General features: G+C 40.6%; 1 protein-coding gene across 6 annotated transcripts in view; it reads left to right on the top strand.

Annotated features, from left to right (window-relative positions):
* Positions 1 to 18,728, top strand: part of TRERF1 (transcriptional regulating factor 1) — a 98,069-nt gene that overhangs the window by 47,642 nt on the left and 31,699 nt on the right. Inside the window, exon 2 of one of the 6 annotated variants that reach the window (XM_014887400.2) lies at positions 6,981 to 7,042. The exons of the other annotated variants lie outside the window; for them this stretch is intronic. The gene's annotated coding sequence lies outside the window, so the exon portion shown is untranslated. The remainder of the gene's footprint in view (positions 1 to 6,980; positions 7,043 to 18,728) is intronic. 6 annotated transcript variants of the gene reach the window in all.

Here is an 18,728-nt window from a genome sequence, read left to right as displayed (position 1 = left end):
ACTCTGATGGAGAACACGCTTCTGATTTATGCTGTGGCACAAGTCTTGTACGTCTTATCCTTTAGATAATCATGTGAATGCTTTCATTTTGAAAATGGAAAAAAAATAACATTTCTAAGTTGTATCCTTGTATATCTAGCAGTGTGTTTCCTTTATTTGCTGAACACTTGATTCAAATATTGAGTTACTCCAGAACTGTTAAACCCAGCAATCAGTTTTGAGTGCTTCACATTTTTCATTTAAATGCACTTTGCTTTTTATTGATCTGCAGTGGATTTAATTTGTCCCTTGGTCTGGCCTTGCATGGTTCATCTGGAATTCTTTCCAGCCTTCTCTGATTTTGAACAACTGTAAATTTTGTCATCTGTGGGATTTTGGCTGTTCAGACTTTTGGTGGGGAGGGGAGAAAAGGTGTTACCTTCCTGTTTTTCAGTTCATTCAAGAGTATATGGTACACTGCTATCCTGGTTAGAGCTGAGGGCATCCCTCCCTTGACCCTTTTTCTGAAAGCTGTTTATTTTGTTCTCATGCATTTTCTGTGTCTCTCTTCTGCTTTCAAATCTATATGCATGCTCTCCCTAATAAGCCTCAATTTCCTTAGCAGCATAAAAGGATTTTTTCAAATATTGTTTCAAGTGCAATTCCAAGCCTCTTTGAATCCATGCATAGGTTAACAAGCCAAAAGCAATCATTAACAGCAAAGAAAAAAAGTGTGGAAGTGTTTATCTGTTGGAGAAACTAGGCTTGGAAAATTGTGTTTTGTCAGAAATATTAGAGCTGTGCACAAAGTCTGCAGCTCTTCCACCTTCAGGACATTCTTGCTCCAGCCTTTGTCTGCCTTGGTTTTTGTTATATCTTAAATCTTTGTGTAGGCTCACTTTATTTTGAATGCAGAGAACACTTTCTGTCTTACTGTCACTTGAAATAGTTGGAAATTAGCCTACTTTATTATTTTCTACCCGAAGGAAAACTGTGGTTGGGGTTTTTTGGGTGTTGGAGTGGGGAGAGTGCTGGTTTGATTTTTTGTACCAAGTCCCTCAGCTTTTCCTCCCTTGCCTTGCTCTGAAAAGATTCCCTTTCCATACATGTCACTCGAAGCTAGGACATCTACCTGTGTTTTAAATGTCTTATAAAAAAATGTTGGAACCCTCAGGAAATGTCACACTTCTTCTGTCTTGCCACCAGCCACCGAGTGCTGGTACTCTGCTGTCAAGGTAGAGACCTCAATGCTTGAGGTGTTTAACACAGATGCTGTTTGGCCCTGGCTTGCAGATGTGTTTCTCTGGGTTTACCAGACTTTTGACTAGAACTAAGTTTACCCAGTAATGCCAGTTTATCTTTTGCAGGTTGATGCTACAAAGGCAAGTGGTAGGGAGCCTTTGTAGTTCACATCACTGATCTCCCAGCATCTGTGGTTGTGAGGAAGGGTTTGGTTCCCTTTTGCCTGTTCTGTTTGGGTCAGGGTACAACGGCATTATCTGAGGATGATTTGACATCTGTTGGAGGAAACATTACAAAGAAACTTTCCTAAAGTTTCTCTGAAGCTCAGGAGTTAAGAAATAACGACTCTTCTCCCCAGGACACAGTTTCTGACCCACTTATGTAGATTCCACTTTCAGGGCTTCATTGACGTAAATGAATTTTGGTTCTGCCTTAAAACCACTGCAAGAAAAGGTCTTTGTGTAAGTTTCAGTTTATGTTTTGGTTTTTTTTAATCCGTTACACCATTGAAGTATTAAATAACTTAATACTGCTAGAGCTTATTCTTTCCAGTCCACGGCCTTCCCCTGAGGAAAAAGTAAATATGCCTCCTCAGAGACCCTTTGAACATGATGCTGCACAGATGTGCAGGGATGCACACACACATGTGTACACCCAAACAGCACCGTGAGCTCCGTGCTGGCAGCCTGTGATGTAAGGGGGTAAGACTGTGGAGGAGGCACTGGATCTGACTGAAAACTAATACTGAATTTCATTTCAGAAATCATGGAAGTATCATGCTTTTACCATGCACTTACCATGGTCAAAAATATTTTTCCAGTGCACGTTATTTCTGAATTAAGCATTACTTACGTGGAAAATTTGTAGTGTGTGTTTCCACAAAATTGCAAGGAAGCTTCTTCCAAAGTCTGCAGAATAGTGAATTAAAGCATTTCTAGGCATTTTGTTCCTGTCTATAAATTGAATGAGGAAAACACATCAGTGTGATTGGTGCATTTAATGGCTTCTCAGGTTGAGAAACTCACACAATGGATTATAGTAGATTTCTCTTGACCAGGTAAAAAAAACTGACTGTGGAAGATACGTCAGGCACTTCAGAGGAAGTTAAATTCAAATGGAAATCATTATTTCTCTTGAGCTGGATATTTGTAGGAATACAAACCGAGTAGTGCAGCTGGGTGGAGAGCACAGGTTGCATCTGCTGCAGGGACTGCTTGGGATAAGGCAATACTGGTATGAAAAATATCAAAGGGGCCGGGACATGGACTAAGGAGTGTGTTGATTCAAATTCTGGGTTTATTTTAAAAAGTCCTCCAGGATGATGTTGTGAAACTCTGAAGAACCATCAGAAATTTAATGAAAAACTAGAAAAGACATCAGGTAGGGAAAAAAAAGTCAGAGAACGAGGACAGTTTGGAAAAGGTTCAAGGTTTTTGATACAATAAAAGCGATATGTTGCTGCTCTTGAAGTATACCATGCAAAGCCCCAACTGTCTCTTCACTGCAGGAATGCTTTTCTTTTCTCTGTGGTATTTTAGAAAGCCACATCTTCAAGTAAAATTGAATCTGACTTGCTTTTGTCTTTATGTTGTTGACACTGAATTACTTGCTTATTGGATACATGCTTGTCATGCAGACCATCTAAGACGCCACAGAGGGTTGGTAACCTTGAAGGATATTTTCTATGTGGTTTTAACGATAATACATTCTGAAACAAAAAATGCCTTTCTCCATATTACTTTAGAAGATTTAAATATTTTTCCCCTGTTGCCCTCACTGGAGTGCAGAAAATAGGTTGACTGAAAGGCTGACTATCAAATTAAATTTGTTCATGTTTTAAATAACTTTTCACATTGCATCTCTAGAGATTTTTATCCCTGTATCTGCAGAAATGTCATTTGAAATTCTTCTTCCTCCAAGATTTTACCAGGGCAAAATTTCAAAAATGTATGCATTCATTTCCTTCACCCTCTTTCTTCCAGTTCTATACCAAGCTGTGCCCCTCTTCTCCCTTCATTTGGGTGTCTTTTCCTACTGCTACTCATCCAGATGGGTTTAAGCTTGGGATACACAGCATACCTGCTTCCATGAGGCATCTCTAAAACTCTCCTGCATGAGTATGGATTTGTTTGCAATAAAGCAGCTTGTTTATACCTACCATGCAAAACATGGCTGGTGACTGGAGGAGCTTCTTAGCACTACATAATATTCTGTGTGAGGGGAGGTGGTTAGAGTTAGGAATAACTAGTCCATAAAGTAGGACGAAGCTGTTTTTACTGGAAAACTTGCTCTATTTTGCATCTTTTTCTTTTGAGTGATAAGTCAGGGGAAAAAAAATCATTATTTTTGCTCTTAATTCTGTGAATTCCTGTAAGGTTCAGAAAAGATATGAGTAGAATTTACAAGATTATTGAAGATTATGCAATGGTCCCATATCTGTGAGCAGTTCAGGGAAAAAGAGTCACTGTTACTTGTACTGTCACTTAAATATGATATGAGAGAGACACTTCCCTCCCCTGCTTCCTGCCTCCTTTTATGTTCTTTGCAATGTGAATATACTAACATCTATTTGAAAGTTATTTTTGTCACCTAGGCCTTCTCTTTCACATCTACCTCAGAAGCAACACTTGCATCTTGGCGGCGTGTGTTTGTTTAATCTAAGGAAGAGCAAAACTTCTTCAGATGACCATAAAAGCAGAAACAATTGTTTGCCTCAAGATCATGGTGAGCATTTGTTTATCTCACCTTTAAGGTGTTTTGTAATCAGTTTTTCCCAGATCCAAAAGATAATGTCCAAGGAGATGACAGCTAATAGATGCAAATACTGTGTGAATTATACTTGTACTGACTTGCATCAGTCACCCTGTGTGACAACAAAGGAAGAAAAGGAAAACAGATAGTGGTCCTTGTTCTGCACTGTGTTGAGGGCCCTTGACTTGCCCTGAGACAAACAAACAAAATGGATGGATACAATAGAGTAGAAATTACTGTATTTTTTTCCCACTCTCAGCTCTTCACCACGTCTGGTTCTGCATAGATGTGATGGAACGGTTGTTTTCGAGTGTTAAATAATATACATACTTATATAAGAACAAGCTCAATCCCTTTTTTGTGGGAGTGGTACTGTGCATTAGGATTTATTTTCTCAGACACGACAGCGGCTTTAAGGGCTGCTGAGAATCCTGGTAAATTTTTTTCCTGGCGGTGCTGTCCAGTGGGAAGGGCTGGTGCCCTGGCGCTTCGGTACGTCCTTCTCTTCTGATGGACATGCTTCTCCAGGTGGTGTGCTGGGGGTGGGCAGCTCTGTGTGCCTGGGGGCTTTCAGCTGGGTGGGTGGGTGTGCTTGGTGTGTTTTAGTGTTACATACAATTCCAGAGGTGGCTCTCTTGTGGTTCGTTGCTAGAATAACATCAGGAAAGTGTTGGATCTTTGATGTTTGCTTGGCAGAGTTTTCCCTCCTCTGTGTTTTGTACCTCTTGCATTTGCCTCATCACAGTCTGGTTCCCTATAACCTTGTCTTCATTAACAACGTGCTGTAGCCCCTCCACAAACGAGATGATGATGTCCCTTATATGCTCGTAATGGTTAGCTGTAAAAAAGGCTTAACTGAAGTATTTCAAAAGACAGAAGTATCAATAATGGAATGTTCTAAGTTGTCCTAAGTTTATGCTTCTGATTGGACCAGCTAATTTCCTTGGACAACTGACTTGTCCTTGCAGTCAGTAGAGACAAAGGGTCTTTTCTTTAGGGCAGCTCAGAAGAAACTCAGTTTCAGTGCTCTGGTCACATTCTATTCTAGAAACGTTTTTTCCTTGTATTTTCTTTCACTTGTTTTCTCCTTTTCTGTACTGGCTGTAGAGGAAACCTGGAGACATGAGCCAGCCAAGCTGTTGGTGGTACCAGTTGCACAATTATACCCACAGTTACCAGGTAGGACATCTTTGGAGGGTGACAATGAAGGCATTGGTTGGAAGACCTGTTGAGTTTGCCCAGTGCAAAGCGGTTTTTACTTGACTTGAAGGAATGCTACATCTTAAAGAAATAAAGATCTACATTTTGTGCTCTTCTAAATGCAGGCCTTTGTAAATGACAGCAATACAAGGTCGCCTCTAGAATCTTCTCTCTGTTAAGAGCAAAATACAGATTGAAACTAGTCCTGTAGTCAGATGGGTTGCAGAAAGTAATGCATCTCTCTTACTGCTTTCAGGGAAGTGCTTAGTAGCATATGAGTGTCTATATACAGGTAGATCCCTCCTGTGCTGCTGACAGATGCTGCTGATAGGCATTTTCTATGGTATTAGAAGCTCCTTCAAAGTGTTCTGTTAAATGGTGCCCAAAATGTAGGTCGTTCTTTCCTAAGTGAACCAACAAGCAAGGGAGGGGAGTAGCATTTGAGAGAGCATGTAAGTGTTTGACACAACCTTGTGAGTTTGAAAAGATGGAAAATTCTTTATCTGGCACAGTTTGGAAAAGTGTTGTTAAACCAGGCAAAATTTATTTTGTTTCCACTTTAAAAATTAAATTAAAAAGGCTGTAGGAATTTCTCCCTATGATGTTACATTTTGAATAAAAGCATAACGAGCTGGCCAAGGCTGCTGGATGAGGTCCTCTGTGAAGGGGAAACTGTGGGAGAAATAATGTGGTCAGAGCCTGTGTGAACCCTTGGACTGAACGTGCTGATCTGCAGCTCACCGGTGGAGTTGGTTGTTTCAAGGGTGAGGATGGTGTCACTCCAGCCTGGGCTGGTGGCATCTGGGGAGGCACTAGTGCCATCTGTGAGGGGCTGCAGCTCAGCCCTGTCACCGACAGGATTGTGGTGACAAAGTTGAGTCGGTGGCTTGAACACGTGAGGTCAGTCCTTGGTGAGCCTGCCCTGGTTTAAGGGATTTCAGCCATTTTTGGGGAGAATTCACTTGCATGTTGCCTGCTTGTGTGCACTAGTTTCTCCCACATATGGATTTTGTGGGAGAAACCACAGGGGTTTCCCTACACTTCCTTTCACCTCCCTGTGTGCTGCTGCACAAGGGGCTGCCTGGGCAGACCCCAGCTTTGTCTCTTAGAACTGTCAGTAAATGTGATCTTCCTGAGCAGAAAAGGCACATTTCTATCCCTAGCGGTCACTTCTTGTTTTGGGAGTGGAGAGAATGGGTTCAACTTTATATTTTTGTGGAATGTAGATCTAAATTATTATTAAAATGAGATCTTAGGAGAGAGTGTTTATATATTTATGGGGGAAGAAAGAACTTTGTTAGATAGCTCTTTGAGGTAAATGTACTTGTCGGAGAATTTATTATTTGAGTCCTGTGGTCTTCCTGAATGCATTTGACATGATCGTTTTTCACTTGTACCATTTGTTTCCTGTCTCATTATATAAGTTAGAAAACCACTCTAGGGTTGCCTTTACTTTTATTTGCATTAGAAACTGCACCATAAAAAATGTTCTCCTTGGGTTGCCTGCTGCTGAGCCAAGAGCTGTAAATAAAGTGGTTTCTAATTGAAATCCGGGAGAACCACAGAACTGTCATAATTAATGTACCCTTCGTTTTTTCTTCTATTTTTTTTTTTTTAATATTACCACATATTTTTTTTTATAAAATGAACCAAGCTTCTTTTCTTTCTAGTTACCCTTAACTTGAAATAGTCACTTCTTGCTGTTAGTGTTTCCATACACTTTTCTGGATAAATGAATTCTTGAAGCTGGGGAGTTTTTTGTTTTGCTTCGTTTTTAAACTTTTTTGTTTATTTCAAAATTTTTTTAGTTACAGAATTTGCTTACCAAGAAGAGCAGTTTTGGACAAGAGTAAGGAAAAATACATTGTGGGTAAGCTTGGTGTGAGCATGTTGTGATCTATGGGCAGATATTACTGAGAAGTGGTTTTCTGCTTTTGGCTGGGAGGGTGGGCACATGTTGCCACTCATGTTTTAATGGAATACTCCATCTGCTGTCAAGCTAAGTCTCTTTCTGAACACGAAAGTTTTGTGCCAAATGCAACATCAAATCCAGATAAAAGTGGTGGGGTGTTTGCTTCAGCACTCTGTAAATGTTAAAACCCAATGTGTTGAAGAGGGTGGGCAAATTCAGATCCTCTTGTGTATCTGGTTCTTTGCTTATTTTAAAATGGCAAATACTTGTCATTCCAGTTGGTTTTTAGTTTGAAACACATAGGCAGGTATTCTTTTGATCTGTAAATGGGAGTTTTGTTGGGGATTTTTTAGTTAACTAGTTTGGTATTATCTGCTTTATTCGTAGAGTTCTCATCACAGATTACCTAATGTGTTGGATTCCTGTCTCTTGTGCTGCATGTTATTTTTACCCATTTTGCAAAGGCTGGTGCTGTGCCACCAAAGAGATTTTTTTTTTCTCCTAATGTTAAGGAGATGCAGCAAGTCTGTCATCCATTAAGGTTCAGAATCCATAATACTCATGCATTTTGCTCTAATCATCTGCAGTGTAATTTTTATATTTTTTATTCTGCATATTGACAGGGTAATTTTTTGTTCAGATATGACAGCCATGAATCATTCGGCAAGTTACTTGATTCACATGGAAGATGATTATTTTTCTTTTTTTTTTTTAAGCACCTGGTGGGGATGGCAAGAACTCTTCCTTTGCTGCTTCACCAGATTTAGGAGTGGGAGCTGTGAGGGTCTTTGCTTAGCATCTGCTTTGTTTCTGATTAGAAAGTTAACAGCCCTGTGAGCCTAGAACTGGTTGTCTGTGGTGGTCCTTTATGCTTTGGGATGGAGTCAAAATCCTGAATTATGTTAGGATTTCCCATCTTAGCTGAAGTCTTTCAGTCTAGGACCCTCCAAAAGACAGGAACTCCCTGAAAATTGTGGCATTCTCAAGTCCAGGGCAACTTCCTTCTGATAATAACTGAGGCAATTTATCCATTTGAGGATATGGCTAAAACTGAAATGGAAATGAGCCTACTTGCTAAAGTCTTGCCAAAGATTCTATTTTTATTTGCATCATCTTGTTGTTAAGAGCCTATAGAAGCTAAGAAATAGAAGTGGGATCTAGAAGAAATAGATGATGGTGATTTAAAATATACAAAATTGTTCAGGTAACATGAACCAGAAACTTCTCAGTGGCTCAGTTTTCTATTGCTGTGGGTATATAAAATACACCACTCTTGTGCTTGTGGGAATGGTCTATAGCTGGGACAGCAGACCAGTAAAGTCATGTGCACAGAGTTACACTGCTATTTCCATCTCAGGCTGAATGGACTGTGTAAGCCCATAAAGATGTAGAAATAGTCATCAACCACAGGCTGCAGAGTGAGACTGCATGTCTGTTACCACTGGAAAGGTTGTGCAGGCTGCACTCGATATTTGTGCTTTGAAAAGGATGCATGTCTATGAGGATTGCCAAATCACTTCTTTCTCACCAGACTCACCAGAAGCCTTGAATTAGAGAGGTCTAAGGTCTGTCCGTCTGAGGATTTCATGTCTTAAGTAGTCCTGTGTTTTCCAGAGAATATTAGTAGTCCTCTATGTTTTCCTCTAAGAAATATTTTTCAGTTCAGGACTTCATAGCTCACACTAGTGAATAAATCATCCGAATCTCCCGTTCAGGTTTTCCTGACAAGAACAGGTGTATCTATTGGAAATCAGGACATAATCATTTATCAAATGGATCTCCAGGACTATGCTGTGTACTTGTACTGTGGTTTGCTGATCAGTGTAGAGAGCATGACCAGCTGCCTTAGCAATGCCTGTGCACAGAGTATCAGAGAGGTGTTTTACTTCCTGCACAAACACAGATTTTCTCCATTCATCAGCAGCTCTTGATATCTTTGTGGGGAAGGAGACCAGTCCTGGGTTGTGGCTTCTGCTGGTACACCCGGGGCAAAAAGAGGAGGCTGAAGCTGTGGAATTCAGGCCACTGATCCAACACTCCTCTGTTTTCAACAGGTGTTTGTACAGTGCAAGGCCACTGTAATAGATTTTTACAAGAAAACATTATCTATGTGTCAGAAGGTCACTGGGGAGTGGTGGCTCACACTTGCAGGGCTTCAGAAAGTGTCAGAATTGTTTGATAATTCAAGGTCTCTCTGTGAAGGAAGATGACCATGCCATTTCTCTTCAGAACAGGACAGGAGATCTCAAAGGAACAGGGCATTGCAGTTGGTCTATTAAGACCATTTCAGCCTTCCAGAACTCAGGGAGGGTTCTATGAGAGAGAGAGCTCTGGAGTTAATGAGATTGCAACTGAAAATTTCAATGTGCAGAGGAATTTTGGTCCACTCTTGAATCTAGACTTGGTGGCATGGTTTTAACCCCAGCCAGCAGCTAAGTACCACACAGCCACACCGTGGTGGGATGGGGAAGAGAATCAGAAAAAGTAAAACCCATGGCTTGAGATAAGAACAGTTTAATAATTGAAGGAAAGTAAAATAAAATAATAATAATTCCTCTCCCCAGTGTCTGTACTGGGCATGATGTTCTGTGCTATGGAATATCCCTTTGGCCAGTCCAGGTCAGCTCTTCTGGCTGTGCTCCCTGCCAGCTTCTTGTGCACCTCTGCACTGGCAAAGCGTGTAAAAACTGAAAAGTACTTGACTAAGAGTGAGCACTACTTAGCAACGACTAAAACATGAGGGATGATATTCCATCTCGTCCTAAATCCAAAGCACAGCACTGTACCAGCTACCAGAAAGAAAATTAACTCCATCCCAGTGGAAATCAGGCCACTGGCTAAAACTAATGTAGAAAATGTAGAGAGATGCAGCATTTGACATAGCTAGGCATTGCTAGAAAATATACCAGTAGGATAATATAAGACTGCATGAACTGTTCTGAGTGCTGCATTACCAGACATTAATGAAGGAGAAGATGAAGATTAAAGGCTTAAGATTTCTGTGTCAAATGGTCTCCTCCAAGGCAATGCCCTGTATAAAGCTAAAATGAAAATCAAATATACACAGATGTTCTCAATATTTAAAAAAATAAAATGAAAAAAAATTAAAAATTAGGCTTACTGAAACTCTTCACTTTTCAAAGATTTAGATATTCATGCTGTACAGCATCTGATACAGACTTTTCTCATAGCCTGAATTTGCAGTCCAGAAATGCTAAGAACATGACAGCAACAGTACTGTTGATTATCTTTTGTCTTGTGCAGTTACTGCTTTTCCAGAAGGCTTGTCTTCAAATCTCCTATAAGGACAATTGGATTTAATTTTTTTTTTAATGTAGGACCATTGCCTATTAAAAAAATAAAACATTGTTTTGTACAAGCCAAAATCATATTACTGTTGTTCTAGCCTGATTCTTGGCATCTGAAGGAAAACAAATCTTGTGCATTAGGTATTCAGAGGCAACTTTAAATCATATGTGCAGTGCCTTCATTATATATTATCCTTTCTTACCGTCTTGTAACTGAGGAACAGTAATAAGAATTTTTCATTGCAGGATAAAGGAACAAATGTAAGGCTGTTCATACATAGGAGAAAATATTTTATAAGTCTTGTAACCCCACCTGGGAGGTCTCTGCTTGAAATCTTTATCAGATGAAGCTGCTGTTGAACACCTACCTAGCATTTATGCAGGTTGGTGCTTTCCTGCTTTGGGTGCAGCCTTGCAGGAAGGCTGTTCAGAACACCCTGGTGCTATGGAGGTTTTGCAGCCTGCACCCAAGGTAAAGGCCATGAGGTTTGGCCAAGAGGAACAACGGTGTTTCCTTAGCATGAGTGCAGGTGTGCCATTGGAGCTGAGCACAGGAAAACAAGGACAAGGCTCAGCATCTCCTCAGGACCTGCCTCCTGCAGGGCACACCGTGGGAGCACTGCTTCCCTCTCACCGTGTGCCACCATGCTTGCAGAGTGGGAATGGTGTCACCATGGCAGGGATTCTCGGGACACTTGTGTCCCTGCCATGCCTTCCCTTCTGTCTGGCTGTGTTGAAGCTTTGGGGAGATCCCAGAGCTGCTTACTCTGGGTGAGAGAAGCTGAAGGACTGTCTGCTGAGGTCTGGCTGGTGTTGCCCGAGCTGCTTTTGCTTCTGATTTATCAGCACACTTCAATGTCTCTCACCTTTCGTCTCTGCTGAAGTTGGTTTTACCTCCTCTTTTAGCTTTTTTTAAAAAATCAACTCATAATCCATCCTTACTCACATTCTTCAGCTCCTGGTTGTGTTATCTGGTGTTTGCTGTGATGAGGGCTGTTAGAAATGGCATTTTTGGTTGTATTTTTTGGTCATGAAGTCCACAGTCAGAACTAAAAAATGCCTGAGGTCCATGGCATTACTTCTCCATCCTCTGGTTGTACTGCTTGTTGCCACTGTTGCTTGGGCAGTTCCCAAGGGTGCTTCAGTGGGGAACATCCATGCTGCTCACTTACAAACTACTTTACCAGTCAGATGTCTTGGGTAGATAATCCAGAGGTTTGAATCTGCTGTAAATGAAAAGTGAACAGAAGGGAAACCACGAGTGTGTCAGCATCACCATCTTTTTTCCAGAATCCTGTGATAAATCTGATAACACTGTTCTGAGAATTGCTTGCCTACTAATTATTGGAAAAGCATTACCTTTTTTTTTGTGTCTGTAATTAGCATTTCAGCTTGAGTCTAAGGCCTGATGATAAATGAGTCTGGTATGCCATAGATTCAGTAAATGATGAAAAACTGAAGTCTGTGTTTGCTTAGTTTCTTTCTTCATAAAACAAACAAAACTTGAGCTGATCTCTGAGTAGAAACAGTGTCAGAAATTATGTGGTCTAAAGGAGGAGGTTGGTTTTATTTCTCCATTTCCTCATCGGATGGCTCACAGTACATGTAAACAATGCAATAAATAAATAGTCCAAGTCCAATCTTAGCTAAGATAACCATGAAAAATCTGTTTATGCGTTCCTAAATCAGAAGACAGAAATGCATCTCCTACAAACTGATAGGAGAATAAAGTAAGTCTTTAAAAGCATGATCTGGAGCAGCCAAGATTTCCAGATAGCACACTCTGAAACTTAATATCCATGTAAAAAAATTGGTAATAAATGTCAATGTACAAATATTGTATGTCCATTGAGACGTCTTTTAGAGAGCAGACTGAAAAGTTAAGGCAAGCTCTGTGAAGTGGTACTGAGGTTTGTCTGCTGTGCTGATTGTGGGGTTTGAGATGCAGAACTTGGTACATGGCCATCTGAACAGCAGTGTGTCTTGAGTTCAAGACTCCTGTGAACAGGATTTGTGCTAATCGTGTTATCTGGCTTGTTTAGAGATGTGAGCTTGCTCTGAAGGTGTTGGAGGTCTTTTGCAGACCGTTTGGAGAGAGAATTCATAGAAGCTTCTCTAAATGACAGCAGATGGGAAATCACAGAATTTAATTGTAGTCTGATGTCTCAAGGAGAGATAAACCCATGGGTAAACTGTGGAAGGTTATTCCAGAGAGGAAGCCTCAATGGCTTAAGTGAACAGGACTTGAGAATATGTCCACTGCTACCTCCTAGCAACCAAAACTTAGGAGGTTCAGTTGGCACAGATCCACTTGCTTGTAGGGTGATTATGCATAATTCATTCTAGATTCAGGTCATTGTGACCTCAGACAAAATTTGGACGTGAAATAAGACATTATCCTCTGCCTTCTTTTGTAGAGCCCCCAGTTCCTTCACCTTCATGCAAAACGCTGTGCCAGGGTGCCAAGTGGGATCATGGGGAAATGTGGGCAGAGCCTGTTGGCTCTTGAATTATCTGGGACAGTAATTCAGACTCTGTCTGTGATAGAGTTAAAAATTGTTTGAAAAGGTCAGGCATACATTGATTTCACTTAGAGGCGTGATGCTTGATAATGTTTCCTGAAAAATTTCTTGGTCAGTTGGTAAGACAGAGACAAAGATGACAAGCAAGATTATCATCATCTTCAAAGTGTTTCCTTCTTATAATTCACCAGAGAAGATGCTGTAGTGGTGTACTGTGCCTGCCCCAGAGAAGGTTTCTTCCCTGATGCTTGTTAGGCACTCACTGGAAACTCCTTCTTCCTGTTCTACTAAGAAACAAGATGGCAGTTTGGTCAGAAATAGAGCTTTAGCTGTTATTTAAAATACCCTTTTTTTACTTGCTTTTCTGTTCTTTTTCTCATCCCTCCCCCAAAGTTGTTTCACAAAATAAAAACAAACAAACAAAACCCCCAAACCAACAGAAACAAATAAACCCCCTCTCACCAAATAATTATCTCTAGCCTTCGCAGGAAGGGAGGCATTACTCTAATCTGTGTGGGTTTGTTTATATTTCTCTTAAATAAGCATTAAGCAGGATGAACTTGCTTCTTGCAGAATGATATGTGTTTTACTTCGTCACTTCTGTATCAATAAAGCACCTCTTTAAGGTTTTCTGTTGGCAAACTGGAGAGAGTGTTGTGCAGCTGGACCTGTATTTAGTGGGGGCAGCACCTTGAAGGTGAAGTTACAGGGCTGGGAACACTCCTGCTCCAAAAGTGAGGTTGTCTTTGAAGAGGAATTGTAGAAGCCAGGACTCAAAGCTTCAGAGGCTGCATGTCTGTACCTGGAGGATAAATGGGTGAAGCAGTCGTAGCTTACCTTTTTGGGAGTATTGTTGTTATTTTCAAAAGTATTAAATGGAAAATCTGAATTTGTTACCAAAAAATATCCACAAATTGTGCCTAGCCCTTATTCCTTGCTTGCAAGCTGAAGGCATTGAGATATTAAAAAGCACTGCCCTTTCCCCTCTTCTGTGCTACTTCTGGTTATGTGGAATACTCGGAAAGGAAACTGAGGATTGGCAAATAATACCCACCCTACAGGAAAGTCTGTGTTAGGGAGAAGATTACTACAGGGATGGCTAAGAGCTTTTAATGTAATGAAGAAGAAAATAGTCAGTGGAGCTAATACTTGTGGGGAATAAATTCTTCTTCGAAAGTTGAGAAATGTTCTTCTGAAAATGGTAAAAGTAATTGTAAAAGCTGAATGGCGTGGCATTTAATTATGTAAGGAACGAAAGAGGCTAAAAAAAATAATAACCTGGTATATCAGAAAGCAATTTAAAATATAAGCTAGGGAAAATGGAATATTTCTGTCACAATAAGATGAATTCCAGCACTGGCTGCATTGATTTCGTGTCGTGAGTTTTGTTCCAAACAGATCTGTAACTGGAGGGGAATGGGGGTGTGGGAAAGGCATATTTTTGTTCCCTCGGCTTCCCAAGCCAACCCATTCCCCTGCTCAGCAAAAATGGTGAGAAAGATACAGATAAAAATACAAACAGGATTTAAGAATTTAATTAGCTCTGATGGTCATCCAATCTCCAGTTGTCTGGTAATTGTCTCTTTCAAAGGGATCATTTGAAGCAGAGCTTCATCTGCTTTGTGAATGTCACTAAACTAAGCTTGTTAGTGTACAGTGCAAAGGCCAAAGCTGAATTCTCGTGGGTATTCGCAGCCTTTAATAAATAGCGCGGCAGTGCCGGGGAGGAATCGTTCCTTACACCCACTCACCCTTGAGATGTTTCCCTTCAATTCAGAAATTAATATTCAGTTGAAAAGTTATTATGCATTTTGTGTCTTTCAAAATATTCTTGGCAGTGCATAGGAGTCAGTCTGCAGAGGGGTGGGATGGGTTGGGTTTTTTTTTTTTTCCCCACCCACCTTCTGCAGGGAAGATCTGGAGCCAAGAAGTAGCTGTTAGACTTTTAGGTTTGTCTGCTTATTTGTTTGAGGTTGGGGGTTTTTTTTTGGTCTCATAGTGCTGTTTCCTGAGCTGTGGAGCTCCTGCTCTATCTTCTTAGGGCAGGGGTGGCATGCTAGTGTGGCATGAGAGGTCCAAACATCAGGTTGTCAGGCTGTTGACAAGATCTTGCTGTGACGTGTTCCCAACTCTGCCAAATTGGAACAATTAGGGCTAAAGCTCATTAGGAGGAATGCCCATTTAGAATTTGTTTTTTACAACTGATTGGGGAATTTCCTTTAGGAGAGTGGCTGGTTTGTAGTAATTTTGAAAGGGAAAGAGCAGTCTGAGGTTTTTTTCAAGGAAACAGAGTTGTTTATTGATGTCATTTTTGGCAATGCTTTTGTTTGAACTGTTTTAATCACCTCATAGTTTTAAGTAAGAAACTGAAATTTTGCAAGAGTGTGGGCTTGAGGTATTAAGACTAACGAAAAGAAGGGCGGGCCGAAATGTGTTGCAGAACACCTTGTACTGAATGATTGGATGATAAAATGCTGGAGGAAATTGCTTGTAGATAAATGAAAGCGATGCATGGAGGAGGAGGAGGAGGGCAGTCACAAAACGGTTCATGCCTGATGAATGCTTCACGACGTATTAACTGCTCTGGAAGAGACTTAGTGGTTGTCCTGTAAAATTGGCAGTGAAATGATAGATAAAACAGGTGTCAGTACTTGTTAGTGAAGGAACAGAAAACAAAACAGAAAGTGTGAAAGTGATGCTGTGTAATGTGTGGTGCTCCCTTGTCTTCAATACTATATGTGGCTCTGGCCCTCCCTGGCTCCCATTTCACCTTCCCCAGTCCACAAAGTGTTGTAAAAAAGAAGAAAAATCCAAAGTATGGGGTGACAAAAAGACACCAGAAGTCCTTGGTCTGAAAGGATACCTGTGAAAATGATGAATGTCTCAAAGAAAGAGATGGGGAGTGAGCATCTGCTGTCCTTCCAAGGAGGTGAGCAGGAGAGCTGTGAAGGTGATGGGTTCTGCAGCAGCTCTGGGGCTCTTGTGCTGCCAGCCAGGTTGCTCTCCGAGTTCAATAAGGAGAGGACAAGAGGGGGTTATGTGGCAGGAGGTTTAGGGGAATTCTCTCCTGGGTGGGCTGAGCTGAGCCCTGCTGGAGGGAGCCAGGACCTCCTGGGTTATGCCTGTGGTGTAACTGGGGGTCTCCTTTATGTGAGCACCCATTTGCTTTGTGGATGGGAATGAAGCTGACCAGTAGCTCAAGTCAAAGACACTTTAAACATGATCTCACATTGTGCTGTGTCACCTGAAGCCTTGGACACTACACGTGAAAAACTAATAAATTTTGGGGTTTGTGATCTATCTGTGGAATAATGTCTCATCTGTAAGATGCTCCATTTGTTTGAGCCATTTTCTCTGAAAATAAATGTCATGCAATATTCCTGAAGCATTTCAAAGATGCAGAAATGAGCACATAAAAATAATTATGCATGCATGGAAAGTCCTGCCCTTAGAAGAGAATCTGAATTCCTAGAGTTTTTCTAGGAAGGTGCAAGGAGCTGAACATGGACCAGGGAAAGGGAACAAATTCATGAGGCTGATGATTAAGAGAGGACTTCCAGCATGTGAGGAGAGACTGCTCAGATATAGTTGTGTTAACTGAAATAATGGTATATGATTGATGGTAATTCTGGTAATAGTAACTATTTTGTTGCTGATTTAGCCCGTTGATATTAAAGTCTTTGTTGATATTGCTTGTTTAATACACATACTCTGTTGTTCATATGTTTCTTATCTTACGATGGCTAACTTTTCCTTTTTCTGCTGCAAAACTAATTAAACTCTGCTTGATCATAACCAAGCAATTTAGATAAGAAGATGCTCTTCGATACTATGATTTTCCCCCCCCTTTGGTATATTCTCAGAATCATGTTTGGATTCTCTGGTGATCTGCAGAAAGTCCGAGTTCCCAAGTGTAACACCTTGGTTAAGTTCTTAAAGTCAAATGATGCAGAAGCTAATGTCATTTAAGTAAATCACAGAATAACAGAATGGTTTGGGTTGGAAGAGACCTTGAAGGTCATCCAGTTCCAACCCACCTGCCGTGGTGTCTTGGGGTGCCTTTATGATACTGCCAGCCCTGTTGTCTGCTGTGTGCCCAGACACGAGTCCTGTACCTGTGACACAAAGGTGGGGGAGCCGGGGGAATTCTTTGTGCACAGTTTGTGCACTGTGCCCACAGACCTGTGCTGTGCCGTGTAGCACGGATAGAGAGAGTCCAGCTTTGCTGCTTGGCAGGACACCTCCCACTAAACCAGCCTGCTCCATCCAGCCTGACCTTGAACTCTTCCAGGGGTGGGGAAGCCACAAATTATCAGGGCAACCTGTTCCAGTGCCTCAGCACCCTCACAGGAAAGGATTTCTTCTCAATGTCTAATCTAAACCTACTCACTTTCAGTTAGAAACCATTCCCCTGTCCTGTCTCTAAATTTGCTTTGTGAAGGCTCCTGCAGGGCTAATTCAGCTTTCATCTAGAAATCTTCCTCTCCTGTGTTGCAATAACATGCAAGCACGTGGAAACTTTGATTTTTCTTTAGTGTAACATCACTGGAAAAAATCCCTGTCTTCGATGTGATGCCTAGAGTTCTACTACCATCCTCCATTTTATTCCTGGGAAAATACCCACTTTAACTTGCAGTGTGAAGCTTTGCTGATCAATATGTTACAAGCATAGTAAAGTTCAAGAAATTGCCTCCATTACATCTTGAGATGAGAAATTGATTCAGCTGCATTCTCTTTCTGCTAATTCATCTGTGCTTTACATTGCCATAAAAGGTCTTATGCGATCCTTATTTTCCAGCAGCGTCATGAATCCTAATGAAGACAGAAGACTGAAAATTTATATTGTGTATATGGGATAGCTGATCTCTGACTTAGCTCTTAATTTGTAAATGTTGCTGTAGGCTTCACTTCCCAGCTTCTCCTTACTGTGCTTTGTATGCAAAATCTAAAGGCTGGGATGGAAGCAAAACTGAAGAATATGGCAAAGGAATATAAAGTTAGATTGCTTTCTAATCTAAACCTCAAAAAATGAGATGGTGATTAAAATTTGATGGAAAGAATTAAAATCTCACTTGTAAATTTGATGTACGTCTGCAGTGTTTGTTCCTGCATTAATTATGTTGGGATTGTTTTCAGTATTTATCAGCCATCATTTCTGTACCTCTGGCTCTAACATGTCTTGAGTTTTACTTTTTAACTGTTATTATGTATGAGACCTTTGCATGTGTGTATTTCTGTAACCCTGCATAGGGGTGGTATTGTAGCTCTAATGACGAAAGTGATACAGTGGGAAAAGCAGCCAGAACAAATATGAAAAACAGGAAAAGGCTTTCCTGGGTATTTCAGTTATTGTTTTTCCTAGTGTCCATCAGCCTGGCCTCTGTAGGAAACGACCAGGAATGGTTTGTCTTCACAATATTTTGGCACTTTTAGGCTTAATAGTAGCATCATTTGTTCAGAACAGATGGATAAATGACAAAGAAAGCAGAATTATATATTGTGACTTTGGTCATGGCTCATGATATAGCAGTTATTTTTAAAATTAAATTTAAACGTATTAGCAGATTCTAAATAGCTGTGTTAAACAGAGGCAAAAAAATCCCAGCATTTTCCCTCTTGGCTCCACTGATGTTAATCTCAGGTTTTCTCTGTGTGTATGAGTATTTTTTCTTGCAAATAATGGTACTCAATTTTTAGTCAAATATAAGATTCAATATCTTATAAATATATAGGTTTATAAACCTAGAGGTGTTTAAGTAGCAGCATGACAACCAAGTCAGATAAAACATTAAGTAGATACGAGTTTATTAACAC

The sequence above is a fragment of the Sturnus vulgaris genome, chromosome 3, assembly GCF_052056855.1.
Source record: "Sturnus vulgaris isolate bStuVul1 chromosome 3, bStuVul1.hap1, whole genome shotgun sequence".
In the NCBI taxonomy this organism is placed as follows: Eukaryota; Metazoa; Chordata; class Aves; order Passeriformes; family Sturnidae; genus Sturnus; species Sturnus vulgaris.
Note: the sequence above shows the minus strand (reverse complement) of the source record. Positions and strands in the feature narration are given on the sequence as shown.